We start from the raw sequence: 14,345 nt of genomic DNA, 5'->3' as shown, positions 1-14,345 counted from the left end.
TTGTGCCCCCATGCCCAGCTAATTTTTGTATTTTTAGTAGAGACAGGGTTTCACCATGTTGGCCAAGCTGGTCTTGAACTCCTGACCTCAAGGGATCTGCCCACCTTGGCCTCCCAAAGTGCTGGGATTACAGGTGTGAGCCACCACACCTGGCCCTTAAATGAAGCCAAATATTTATCCAAAGTAATTTTTGCTGTTATTATTGTTTATTATGTCGGCTGAAAATTTCTGTAAAATATTAAATTAAAATGATGAAGCAGACATACTTATTTTGTTATTGTCTTTTTCTTTTTTTAAGAGATGGGGTCTCACTATGTTACCCAGGCCGGTCTCAAACTCCTGGTCTCAAGTGATCTACCCACCTTGGCCTCTCAAAGTGCTGGGATTACAGGCGTGAGCCACCACCTGGCCTCAACTCTAATCTTTATTATTTATTTATTTTGAGATGAAGTCTCGCTCTGTCGCCCAGGCTGGAGTGCAATGGCACACCAGGGTTCAAGCAATTCACTTGTCTCAGCCTCCTGAGTAGCTGAGATTACAGGCATGCACCACCACGCCCCGGCTAATTTTTTGTATTTTTAGTAGAGGGGGGTTTCACCATGTTGGCCAGGCTGGTCTTGAACTCCTGACCTCAAGTGATCCACCCGCCTTGGTCTCCCAAAGTGCTGGGATTACAGGCGTGAGCCACCGCGCCCAGTCTAAAGAAAATAATTCTGTCTTACCATTAAGTGTGATGCTTTTAAAGAATGCGACAGAATACAAAAAGTTTATTAATTTGTTTCAAATTCTACATTGAAGCTAACTTTTAAAATATATAATAGTGGTACACATGTGGGGAGTACATTATGATGCTTTTTTTGGTAGGGTTTGGTAGATGTTTCATATTGGTTTAAGAACATTTCTATCTATTCTTGTTTGCTGAGAATTTTTAAAAATCACAATTGGGTATTACATTTTATTAAACACCCTTTTTGCATCTAATAGGATGAGCATATGGAGTTTTTCCTTTAATGTTTCAATGTGGTGGATTTCTTTAGCAGATATTTTAGTGTTCGACTGTCTTTAAATTCCTGAGTTAAAGTCTTCATGTTCATAAGAAAGTGTTTATGTACAGATTGCCTGATTTGCTTTGCTAATTTTGATTTGAGATTTGTGTGTCTGTGTTCATATTTTTCTTGCAGGCATCATTCTTGCCTGCTTCTGGCATTAATTTATGCCACCCTTTTAAAAGGAGTTAGGGATCCCCTCCTGCCCCCATCCCAGGAAACTTCTATGGAACAATTTGTATGTGATAGGAGTTATTTGCTCCTTAAAGACTGGGTGAGACTCATCTGTAATGCTGCCTGACTTGGTACTTTTGTTGCCAGTGGGTTTGTGACTACTGATTTAATATTCGAATGCTTACAGATTTTCTACTACTTTTTTAAGATAGTGTTGATAATTTCTACTTTTCTATGCATTTTTCTATTTCATCTGTTTTAAAATTTTTTGCCACAAAGCTTTTAATAGCCCTCTTTTTGTTTTTCTAAAGAATTCTGCTGTATATTCCTTCCTTTGTATTCGTGATGTTTATATGTGATTTCCCTTTTTTCATAATCTTTATTTCCAAAAGTTCATCTACTTTGTCTTCTTGAAGAATTAACTTTACATTTGTTAATTCTTTCTTTTGTACATTTTCTGTTTCATACATTTTTGTCCTTATCTCTATTATTTTTCTTTCCTTCCATTCTTTTTGTATTTTGGGGGTATTTTTTCTCATTTTTTTGTGTTGAATGCTTGCCTTATTAATTTTCACTATTACTTGCTACTGAATGTTTTTTGTTTGTTTGTTTGTTTGTTTTTTGAGAGAGTCTTGTTCTGTCGCGCAGGCTGGAGTGCAGTGGCATGATCTCAGCTCACTGCAGCCTTCACCTCCTGGGTTCAAGTGATTCTCCTGTCTCAGCCTCCTGAGTAGCTGGGATTGCAGGCGCACGCCATCACACCCAGCTAATTTTTGTATTTTTAGTAGAGATGGGGTTTCACCATGTTGGCCAGACTCGTCTCAAACTCCCGACCTCAGGTGATTTGCCCGCTTCGGCCTTCCAAAGCACTGGGATTACAGGAGCGAGCCACCGTGCCTGGCCTGTAATGAGTGTTTTAAATTATTCTTTTTCACAATTTCTAAAAAATAGAGACAGGGTCTCGCTGTGTTGCCCAGGCTTGTCTGAAACTCCTGGCCTCAAGTGATCCTCCTGCCTCGGCCTTCCAAAGCAACTGTGTCCAGCCTCATTATTCTTATCGCCTTTAGCTGTATCCCATGCGAGGGTACGCCATTCTTTCACTGCCATTTACTTCTAAATAGGTGATACTTTTATTATGATTTATCTTTTGAATTATTTAAAAGTGTGCTTTTTAGCTTCCAAGTATTTGAGATTTCTCATTTTATTATTTAGCATCAGAGGAGGTAGTGTGTATATCAGTTCTCTGGTGTTTATTGAAATTTCTTTTGTAGCCTAATATCTAATTGTTTTCAGTGTTAGGCGTGTTTGAAAAGAATATTTAGTTCCGAAGGGTGCAGCGGTTCATGCCTATAATCTCAACACTGGGAGGCCGAGGCTGGAGGACTACTTGAGCCCAGGAATTTGAGACCAGCCTGGGCAACATAGCAAAACTTTGTCAAAATAAAATGTAAAATAAAATAAAATTAAATTAAATTAAAATTAAATTAAATTAAAATAAAATAAAATAAATAAATAAATAAATAATAAATAATAAATAAAATAAAATAAAATAAAATATAGCCAGGTGTGGTAGCACACACCTACGGTTCCAGCTACTCAGGAGGCTGAGTGGGGAGAATTGCTTGAGTCCAGGAGGTCGAGGCTGCAGTAAGCCACGATTGCACCACTGCATTCCAGCCTGGGTGACAGAGCAAGGCCCTGCATAAAAAAAAAAAAAAAAAAAAAAAAAAAAAGAATATTTAGTTTCTATGTACGTCTAGATCAAGCTTGTTAGTTGTGTGGTTTAAATCTTCTATAGTCCTACTAATTTAAGCTACAGTTTTGTAACAAAGATATGTTAAAATTTTCCACTGTAATTGCAAGGTGGTTTCTCCTTCAGTTTTGTTTCTATAGTTGAGACCAAATGGTTAGATGCACAGAGGCTCAGGATTAGTACATTTCTTGAAGAATTATTTATTTTATAATTGAGTAGCAACTTGCTTTTTATCTTAATGACTCATTTGTCTGGTATTAATATTGCTGTTCCAGCTTTCTTTTGTATACATATTTCTTTCAACTTTTATTTTTAATCTTTCTGGGTTGTTTGGAGTTAGTTGTTTCTTTAAACTTTTGATGGCCGGGTGTGGTGGCTCACACACATAATCCCAGCACTTTGGGAGGCCAAGGCAGGTGGATCACGAGGTCAGGAGTTCAAGACAAGCCTGGCCAACATGGTGAAACCCTGTCTCTACTAAAAATACAAAAATTAGCCGGGAATTGTAGCACGCTCCTGTAGTCCCAGCTCATCAGGAAGCTGAGTCAGGAGAACTGCTTGAACCCAGGAGGCAGAGGTCGCAGTGAGCCAAGATCGCGCCACTGCACTCGAGCCTGGGTGACAGAAAGAGACTCTGTCTCAAAAAAAAAAAAAAAAAAAAACTTTTGGATAGATGGATTTCTTTTTTCATTCTATGAGTCTCAGTCAATTACTAGGCAAGTTTAATACATTTACTATTATTGTAATTACTCATATATTTGGACTTACATCTATTAACTTACCTATCAGTCTTTTCTCTAATTTTGTCCTCCCATCTTGCACATTAGTATTAGCTAGCTTCTTTTCTTTTCTTTTTTTTTTGAGACAGAGTCTCACTTTGTCACCCAAGCTGGAGTCCAGTGGCACAATCTCAGCTCACTGCACCCTCAACTTCCCAGGCTCCAGCGATCTTCCCACCTCAGTCCCCCGAGTAGCTGGGATTACAGGCATGCGCCACCACGCCTGGCTAATTTTAATAGAGACAAGACCTCACCATGTTGCCCAGGCTGGTCTTGAACTCCTAGACTCAAGTGATTCGCCCATTATTGGCTAATATTTTATTTTTACTTTTTTTTCTTCCAGTTTTGTAGTCAATTATCACATTTTATTCATCCCCTGAATCTTGATCTTGTAATGAGGCTATACTGCCCCCATGTGGTATGGACTGCCCAGGAACTTTATTCTGAACTAGTAGTCTGCAAACTTGCTGTAAAGGGCCAGATAGTAAATATTTTAGACTTTGAGGATCTATAGTCTTTTTTCTTTTTCTTTTATTCTTTTACCTTTTCGTAGAGATGAACCTTCACTATGTTGCCTAGGCTGGTTTCAAACTCCTGAGTTCAAGTGATCCTCCTGCCTCAGCCTCCCAAAGTGCTTGGATTATAGGCATGAGCCACCAAACCCGGCCAACTTCACTTTGTTTTTAATCTTCTGGGTTCATTGTCATGATCATTATTAATATTAGTATTATTTATAGCAATGCTTGTTAGGTTAACTATCATTTAAGTTCTCCTGGATTTAATTTCCACTCCAAGGGAAACAAACTTCGTAACAGTTCATTCAGTGAGGATCCATCAATGGTAAACTCTCTGCCTTCATCTGAAAATGTCTCCATTTTAGCCCTCCCTTTTGGATGATAGTTTAGCTGGGCATATAATTCTAGGTTAACAGATACACTCCTTCAGTGCTTTGAAGATATTAAAGCCTTGTCTTCTGGCATCTACTGATAATGCTGAGAATTCCATTAATCAAAGTGTTATTTCTTTTTAGGCAGGTAGTTTTATCTCTTCGGTTTCTTTTTTTGTTTGTTTGTTTTGTTTTGTTTTTTCATTTGTTTGTTTTTGAGATGGAGTCTTGCCTTCTCGCCCAGGCTAGAGTGCAGTGGTGTGATCTCAGCTCACTGCAACCTCCGCCTCCCGGGTTCAAGCAATTCTCCTGCTTCAGCGCCTGAATAGCTGGGATTACAGGCACACGCCACGACACCCGGCTAATTTTTGTATTTTTAGTAGAGACAGTGTTTCGCTATGTTGGCCAGGCTGGTCTTGAACTCCTGACCTCAGGTGATCCGCCAGCCTCAGCCTCCCATAGTGCTGCGATTACAGGCATGAACCACCACACCCGGCCAGTTTTTCCTAAGATCTCTATGTCTTTGATGTTCTCTAGTTTCTCCACAGTGTATCTAGATGTGTATTTATTTTTTATTTACCCTGTTTGGATAATGTGATACTTTGATGACTTGTTCCTTCAGTTATGGAAAAATCCCATCATTTTGCATTTTGAGTTTGCCTCTCCCCACCTCACGTTGTCTTTATTCTCTTATAAATCTATAAAATATGTGCTCAACCTACTCATTCTGTCTTCCACATTTCCTTATTGTGCTTTCATATTTTCATACTTTTCATCTCTTTATATCTCTGTGCTACATTTTAGATGATTTCCTTTTATTTATCTTCTATTTCTGTAATTCTCTCTTCGATGTGCTCCTCTGCTATTTATCTCAGAAATTTAATTTATAATTTCAATGAAAATATTTTTTACATCTAGATCTATTTGATTAGTTTCCAGGTCTGCTTACTCTATTTTCAAAATGTTTTTTCTTTATGATTTTGATTCTTTCTTTTTCTTCTCATGTCATTTTAAACACATTTCAAAGGCATGTCTGCCTTGTCACATGTGGAAAGAAAAAAAATTCAGTTATTGATGGGCCAATTCCCCTTTTGTTATGTTTGTTTATTTATTTACCTATTTATTTATTTATTGAGTCAGGGTCTCACTCTGTCACCAAGGCTGGAGTGTCGTGGTATAATCATAGCTCACTGCAGCCCCAAACTCCTGGGCTCAAGTGATCCTCCTACCGCAGCCTCCTGAATAGCTGGGACTACAGACACAAACCACCATGTCAGACTAATTTTTTTTTTTTTTTGTAGGGACAAGGTCTTGCTATGTTGCCCAAGCTGGTCTCGAACTCCTGGTCTCAGACAATCCTCCTGCCTTGGCTTCCCAAAGTGCAGGGATTACAGGTGTGAGCCATCAGGCTCAGCCTCCTTTTGTTAGTTCTAATGTCTCTCTTTCAAGGTGGTTTGTTTATTATATGTTTTGTCGTATTTTTGGAGGGGGCTTATATTGAAAGCATTTGCCCCCACTCCTGTGGAAGTTCAGTGTTCTCTAGTGTGTGAAATCGTCCCTGAAGGGCACTTTCATCTTTGCTTCTGCCAAGGCTCATGTATGTCAATGGTTCTGGACCAGTTTTGATATTATTTTCTTGACTCAGACCTCCTGAGCTCTCACATAGTATAAAATCACACTCTGCCCCAATTTTTGGCACAGAATTGGGGTTTTGATATCTGACAACTGGCTTCTTTTTTGCTATCCAAGGCCCTAAGTCCCCGGTCCAAAAGGTGAGGTTTTTCTAGTCCCCTTTTCACCATCTTAAGGGCAGCAATCCACAGCTCCAGGCTTTGAACTGGGGCTCCATTCCTGCCACATTACCTCAAGTAAGCTCCAAATGTCACCTCCTGTTCCCACCTTGGAACCTCAGTCCCATCTGAAACCTTGAGGATTGCCAGTCTCTGCTGTCCTGCTATGGCCCGGAACTCTACTTCCCATCCTGAGGATTTATCTCTCCTTCTTCTGAGTATTTGTTTTGAGAAGTTGTTTTTTTGTTGTTGTTCTTTCCTCTTTGTGTTTGAAGAAGAAGAAAAGCCCAGGTCCACTTGGTCTGCCTGCTCATTGGAAGCCCTTCTTCCCCTCCAGTCACCTGGGTTCACCTGGTTCTGTTTGTTTGTGTGGTTTTTTGTTTTGTTTTGTTTTTGTTTTGAGATGGAGACTCACTCTCAGGCTGGAATGCAGTGGCACAATCTCAGCTCACTGCAACTTCCGCCTCCCAGGTTCAAGCAATTCTCCTGTCTCAGCCCTCTGAGTGTCGGGGATTACAGGTGCCTGCCAGCACGCCCAGCTAATTTTTGTATTTTTAGTAAAGACGGGGTTTCACCATATTGGCCAGGCTGGTCTCGAACTCCTCACCTCAAGTGATCTGCCCACCTCAGCCTCCCAAAGTGTTGGGATTACAGGTGTGAGCCACCGTGCCTGGCCTGTTTGTTTGTGATTTTTGAGACAGGGTCTCTCTCTGTTGCCCAGGCCAGAGTGCAGTGGTGCCATCTCAGCTCACTGCAGTTTCAATCTCCTGGGTTCAAACGATCCTCTTGCCTCAGCCCCCTGAGTAGCTGGGACCACAGGCGTGTGCCACCACACCCGGCTTAATTTCATTTTATTTTTTGTAGAGACAAAGTCTTACTATGTTGCCCAGCCTGGTCTTGAACTCCTGGCCTCAAGCTATCTTCCCACCTCGGCCTCGCATGAGTGCTGGGATTACAGCATGAGCCACCGTGCCTGGTCTTACTTGGTAGAACAAAGACACAAACATCATTCAAAGAGCCCTTTTAGAGAGGAGACCAGAGGGAAGCACAAGGCCACAAAGAGAGAGGGAGGCTGAACAATGATGAAAGGATGGGGCTGTGGGGCCTCAGGGGCAGTTTCTACAGGGATGAATTTGGGGAGACCAGCTTTGGGGTCAGAGAAGGGCTCATTTACATTAACAGCCCAGGGGATGGGAGAGTGTGTGATCTGAGAGGCAGCTTTGAAGAGTAGACATTCTGTTCCTATCTCTAGTTACCTCTCTCTCTCTCTCTCTTTTTTTTTTTTGAGATGGAGTCTCACTCTGTCACCCAGGCTGGAGTGCAGTGGCATAATCTCAGCTCACTGCAACCTCTACCTCCTGGGTTCAAGGGATTCTCCTGCCTCAGTCTCCTGGGTAGCTGGGATTACAGGTGCACGCCACCGCGCCCAGCTAATTTTTGTATTTTTAGTAGAGACGGGGTTTCATCGTGTTGGCCAGGCTGGTCTCGAACTCCTGACCTCAAGTGATCTGCCCGCCTTGGCCTCCCAAAGTGTTGGGATTATGGGCATGAGCCACCACGCACGGCTCTTTTTAGCTGTCACATGACCTCATGGGAATCACAACTGTGGTTGCCATAGGTCAGCACCATGGTCTGGCCCTGGGAGTCACCTGCCCCCTGCAGGGGTCCAGCCTGCAGGCCATGTGGGCCCCCAGGGGGAGTGCACTGAGCCCCACAGCTCTAGATGTCAGGACGGAAAGAGGATGCTGGAGGGGGAGCTTCGCAGAGAGCCACTGGCAGTTGGAAGAAGCCATCAATCTCTGGTAAAATGGAAGCCTGCCTGCTTCCGGTCGCCAATCAACCAGAGGAGACAGAAGAGGCGGCTGTCACCAAGCTGCCACCGCTCCGGAATCACTGCTGAGTAACTGCTCAGTACTTCAAGTCCTGGATTGGGGGCTCTCCAAGCAATATTTCATGTGCGAGATACTGAGCCCTCATCGAGAAGAAGAAATACGGTTGTTAAACAGGCAGCTAATGGTGCACCATCTATCTGACGGCAAGTCAGGGAGGCTCATTAAGCTGGGAGGCTCAGCCTCTGAAGGGGAATGCAAAATTAGCCAGAGGAGGGAATAAGTTAGGAAATTAAAGGGGAAGGGCCAGGCGCAGTGGCTCACGCCTGTAATCCCAGCACTTTGGGAGGCTGAGGCGGGCGGATCACTTGAGGTCAGGAGTTCGAGACCAGCCTGGCCAACATGGTGAAACTCTGCCTCTACTAAAGGTACAAAAATTAGCCTGGCGTGGCAGCGTGTGCCTGTAATCCCAGCTACTGGGGAGGCTGAGGCAGGAGAATTGCTTGAATCTGGGAAGCGGAGGTTGCAGTGAGCTCATACGCACCAATGTACTCCAGCTTGGACAACAGAGCAAGACTCCATCTCAAAATAAAAATAAAAATAAAAATATATATAAACAAACAAACAAATAAATAAAGGCGAAGGGGCAGAGAATGCTGATCGTACAAATCGGTGTGGTTCGAAAACACTGAAGGGAAGGAATTGCAAGTTTGCTTTCTTCCCCGCTCCTCAGAGGGGGTATTTTGACTCTGCAGCACGGACTTCTGAGAGGAATCTCCAGTAAGTGCATCTGAGACCCCTCCACAAATTCAGCAATGTCCATTGTTAAATTCCCGCCTTACACCATCCCCGAACCCAGAAAGCAACTTTGCAAAAACCTGCACAATCAACCCAGCCTCTGGATAATCAGAAAATCAAGAACAACCTCACCTTCATCAGGGAAAAGCTAGGAACCTACCTGCCCTGGGAACTCTATATGTAAATTCAGATTTGCAGCCTTCCCTAGCACGGCATTTCTGATCTCCAACCAGACGCCAGGCTAAGATGACACAGAGCCAGCAGCAGATTGCAGTTCAGAGCTAAGGGGTTTCTGCTGGGGTCAGGTGAGGGGAGGGGGTGTCCAGGCTGCTTCTGAAAGTCATAGAAAGTCAAACGGTCTCTACGTTGTCCTAGGGAGCCCAAACGTACAGCTCATATTCTAGTTCTTAAAATTGTAATTTGCAGTTGAAAAAAAAAAAATAAAAGGAGGCTGCTGGTGGGGGAAATCAATCATTTTGAAATATTATAAAGCAAACTTTCTCTTTTTTTATTTCAGACAGGGTCATGCTCTGTCGCCCAGGCTGGAGTGCAGTTGCGCGCAATCATGGCTTACTGCAACCTCCGCCTCCCGGGTTCAAGCAATTCTCCTGCCTCAGCCTACCAAGTAGCTGAGATTACGGGCATGCACCACCACGCCAGGCTAATTTTTGTATTATTAGTAGAGATGAGGTTTCACCATGTTGGCCAGGCTGGTCTCGAACTCCTGACCTCAGGTGATCTGCCCGCCTCGACCTCCCAAAGTGCTGGGATTACAGGCGTGGGCCACCACAGTTGGCCTTATGGTACTTTAAGGCAGCCTGTCAAACTGAAATAACCAAAAGGATCAAAATCCAGTTTAAAAGAGTTATTTAAGTGAAAAGCTGAGAATAGCCATTCAGGTACACAGACTCCACAGGAATAGGGTCAGTGCACAACTGTAATCCCAGCACTTTGGGAGGCCCTGGCAGATGGATCCTTTGAGCCCAGGAGTTTGAGACCAGCCTGGGCAAGATGATGGGACCCCTATCTCTAAAAAAAAGTTAAAAAATTAGCCGGGTGTGGTGGTGCACACCTGTGGTCCCAGCTAGTAGGGAGGCTGAGGTGAGAGATCACTTAAGGCCAGGCAGTCAAGGCTGCAGTGAGCTGTGATTGTGCTACTGCACTCCAGCCTGGGCAACAGAAGCAAGGCTCTGTCTCAAAAAAAAAAAAAAAAAAAAAAAAAAAAAAAGTTAAAATCTTGCTTGTATAGTCAGAAAACAAAGAAATTTAGTAGGAATATAGCACTTTGTACACAAGTCTAGTTTATGAGTTATGATTTTATTTATTTATTTATTTTTTTTAATTTGTTTTTTTTGAAACAGAGTTTCGCTCTTGTTGCCCAAGCTGGAGTGCAATGGTGCAATCTCGGCTCACTGCAACCTCCGCCTCCCGGGTTCAAGCGATTCTCCTGCCTCAGCCTCCTGAGTAGCTGGAACTACAGGCGCACACCACCACACCCGGCTAATTCTTTGTATTTTTAGTAGAGACGGGGTTTCACCATGTTAGCCAGGATGGTCTTGATCTCCTGACCTTGTGATCCGCCCGCCTCGGCTTCCCAAAGTGCTGGGATTACAGGCATGAGCCACCACGCCCGGTTTAGTTACAACAATTTAATCAGTCACAATTTATTTTCTGTACAACTTGTTTTTATTTCCTTTCCAATTTAAGAGTCTATTTAACGTTCTTAGACAATGTTATGGTCATGAAGTGTTTGTATGAGAGAGGAAAGGGGGAAGTTAATCTATGATGAAGACCAACAGTGAAGAGAGAAGGGGTCTTCCCTGCCACACTTTAGTCACAACATTTTCAAAACAATGTAGGTCAGGAAAAATGCTCATCTATAACCAGAGAAACAAAGGTTAGAGCTGCCTGTTTATGTAACTCAGGTCCTATAATCACAATCCCTTAGGGCTCAAAATATTTTAAAGTTCCAACAGCTTAGATGTTTTTTTCCTCGCTCTGTCGCCCAGGCTGGAGTACAGTGGTGCAATCTCAACTCACTGCAGCCTCTGTCTCCCAGGTTCAAGCAATTCTTCCACCTCAGCCTCCCTAGTAGCTGGGATTACAGGTGCCCGCCACCATGCCCAGCTAATTTTTGCATTTTTAGTAGAGTCAGGGTTTCACCTCTTACTTGTTGACTCCATACATGGGTAGCAAGAGAGAGTGAGCTGATGCCATATGTTGCTATTGCAATTTCAGTGAAAATGTATTAATCTTGGCTGGGCTCAGTGGCTCACACCTGTAAACTCAGCACTTTGGGAGGCTGAGGCAGGCGGATCACTTGAGGCCAGGAGTTTGAGACCAGCTTGGCCAACATGGCGAAACTCTGTCTCTACTAAAAATATAAAAATTAGCTGGGCGTGGTGGCACGCACCTGTAGTCCCAGCTACTTGGGAGGTTGAGGCATGGGAATTGCTTGAATCCAGGAAGCAGAGGTTGCAGTAAGCTGAGATTGCGCCTCTGCACTCCGGCCTGGGTGACAAAGTGAGACCCTGTCTCAAAAAAAAAAAAAAAGAAAGAAAGAGGAGAGGGGAGGGGAGAGTGGGGAGGGTTAAAATTAAGTAAAACTAAAAATTCATTTGCTCAGTTGCACTAGCCACATTTTAAGTGCTCGGTGGTCACATGCGGCTAGTGGCTACATATTAGACACACACACACACACACAGAGAGAGAGAGAGAGAGAGAGAGAGAGAGAGAGAGAGAGAGAGCCAAGTGAAAGGCTTATCGCCCTTTATAAAGTAGCCTGGAAGTCACACAGCATCATTTCAACCTCATTCTGTTCGTCAGACAGTCTCAAGCCCAACCAGGTTCAAGGGGAGGGGAAATAGACACCAGCTCCTGAAGGAAGAGTATGCAGACATGGAAGTATTACTGGAGGCATTTCTGGAAACCGGCCACCCCTCCTCCGTGCATCTCCTGACCCTACACTCCACGCTCTTGCACCCATGTTCCTGGCCTGGGATGAATCCTCAGCTGAACATGTTACAGGGGCCAGCACTTGGCATCTTGCCTGGAAAGGGCCTGCTGTCGGTGGGGTGCTGGGCTCAGGGCTGAGGACCGTTGTATTGTATGATTCACTCAGTAGGTTTACTGTCTGTTTTCTCCCACTAGGATGTCGGCTCCTCAAAAGAGATTATTAATCTCTTTGGTCACTGCTCTGTCTCCAGGGCCACGAACAGGGCGAGATATATCCTAAGCATTTGATAAATATTTGCCAAATGAATGAAGGAACCATGTCAGGTGTCCCCCACCTGGGAGGTGTCCGGGAGAGTGATGGCATGGTGACTCATTACGCTCCCGTCTTTGTTCTTTTGCAGCCAACCAGGCCAGGGCACAGTTTGGGACAGGATAAAACCTAAGCTCCTTGTGTAACTGAACTGTGGACCCTGGGGGTGGCGAGAATGCCGCTGCAGGTGGAGAGTCAGCCTGGGTGCAATTCCGGAAGCAAAGGACATACAGTGTGGGTGGTTTCCTTAGTAATGGGATTTGCTCCCCAGGAAGCTCTGAGGCCAGGGCTGCCCCAGGGTTCTGTGCCAGCCTCGGGGAACGGCCTGAGGCCAAACGCAGTGTGCCAATGAGGGTGGGGGGCACTGCTCCATCTAATAATGTCACCTTGCAGGCAGGGACCCGTCTGAGCAATACTTCACACCCCTTCTGCCGTCACTGATCTAGCCCATCTCTGAGAACTGACACTGGGTTTTGGAGGGTGTGGGATGTGGATGGCGGTCACCCCCAAAAGACCTATAAAGATCCTCATCACTGCATCGTGAGGGAGGCATATGGAGGAAACCCTGCCCCACAGGTCCAGAGCCCTGTTCCCCTCGCATTCCCCCCGGTTTAGGTCTACACTTGTAGGACACGTTCCTTGGGATCGCTGTGGCCCATGGATAGAGGGTTAGGTTTCTTGGTGGGGAGGGTTCTCGTGTTTTTTTGTTTTGCTTTGTTTTGTTTGAGACAGGATCTCACTGCATTGGCCAGCCTGGAATGCAGTGGCAGGACCATGGTTCACTGCAGCCTCTCCTCCCAGGCTCAAAAGATCCTCCCACTTCAGCCTCCCAAGTAGCCGGGACCACAGGTGCATGCCACCACGCCTGGCCAAATCTTATATTTTTTGTAGAGATGGGGGTCTCAGGGTTTTTCTATGTTGCCCAGGCTGGTCTCAAACTCCTGGACTCAAGGGATCCTCCCATCTCTGCCTCCCAAAGCGCTGGGATTACAGGCATGAGCCACCATGCCTGCCCTTGTTTTATTTTGTTTTGTTTTGTTGGGTATATTTTTTCCTTTCCAACATTTATTTTAGGGTCAGGAGGTACATGTGCAGTTTTCTTCCATGAGTAAATTGCATGTCTCTGGGGGTACGGATAGGTCGTCTTTCCTTCCTTTCTTTCTCTTTTCTTTTCTTTTCTTTTTTCTTTTCTTTTCTTTTTTCTTTCTCTCTCTCTCTCTCTCTCTCTCTCTCTCTCTCTCTCCTCTCTCTCCTTCCTTCCTTCCTTCCTTCCTTCCTTCCTTCCTGATGGAATCTCACTCTATTCCCCAGGCTGGAGTGCAGTGGCATGATCTCAGCTCACTACAATCTCCATCTCCCGGGTTCAAGTGATTCTCCTGCCTCAGCCTCTGGAGTAACTGGGACTACAGGCGCTTGCCACCACGCCCGGCTAATTTTTGTATTTTTAGTAGACACGGAGTTTTGCTATGTTGGCCAGGCTGGTCTCGAACTCCTGACCTCGTGATCCACCTGCCTCGGCCTCCCAAGTGCTGGGATTACAGGCATAAGCCATCACGCCCGGCCGATAGGTCATTTTTCAATCCTCGCCCCCCTCCTACCCGCCACCCTCAAATAGACCCTGGTGTCTGTTGGTCTCTTCTTTGTGTCCAGGTGTACTCAATGTTTAGCTCTCACTTATAAGTGAGAACATGGTTTTCTGTTCCTGCATTAATTCACTTAGGATTCAGTGCTTTTTTTTTTTTTTTTGAGACGGAGTCTCGCTCTGTCACCCAGGCTGGAGTGCAGTGGCGCGATCTCAGCTCACTGCAAGCTCCGCCTCCCGGGTTCACGCCATTCTCCTGCCTCAGCCTCCCGAGTAGCTGCGACTACAGGTGCCCGCCACCACGCCCACCATCGTGCCCAGCTAATTTTTTGTATTTTTAGTACAGACGGGGTTTCACCATGTTAGCCAGGATGGCCTCGATCTCCCGAACTTATGATCTGCCCACCTCGGCCTCCCAAAGTGCTGGGATTACAGGTGTGAGC

Source organism: Nomascus leucogenys, chromosome 14 (genome assembly GCF_006542625.1).
Source record: "Nomascus leucogenys isolate Asia chromosome 14, Asia_NLE_v1, whole genome shotgun sequence".
Taxonomy (NCBI): domain Eukaryota; kingdom Metazoa; phylum Chordata; class Mammalia; order Primates; family Hylobatidae; genus Nomascus; species Nomascus leucogenys.
Note: the sequence above shows the minus strand (reverse complement) of the source record.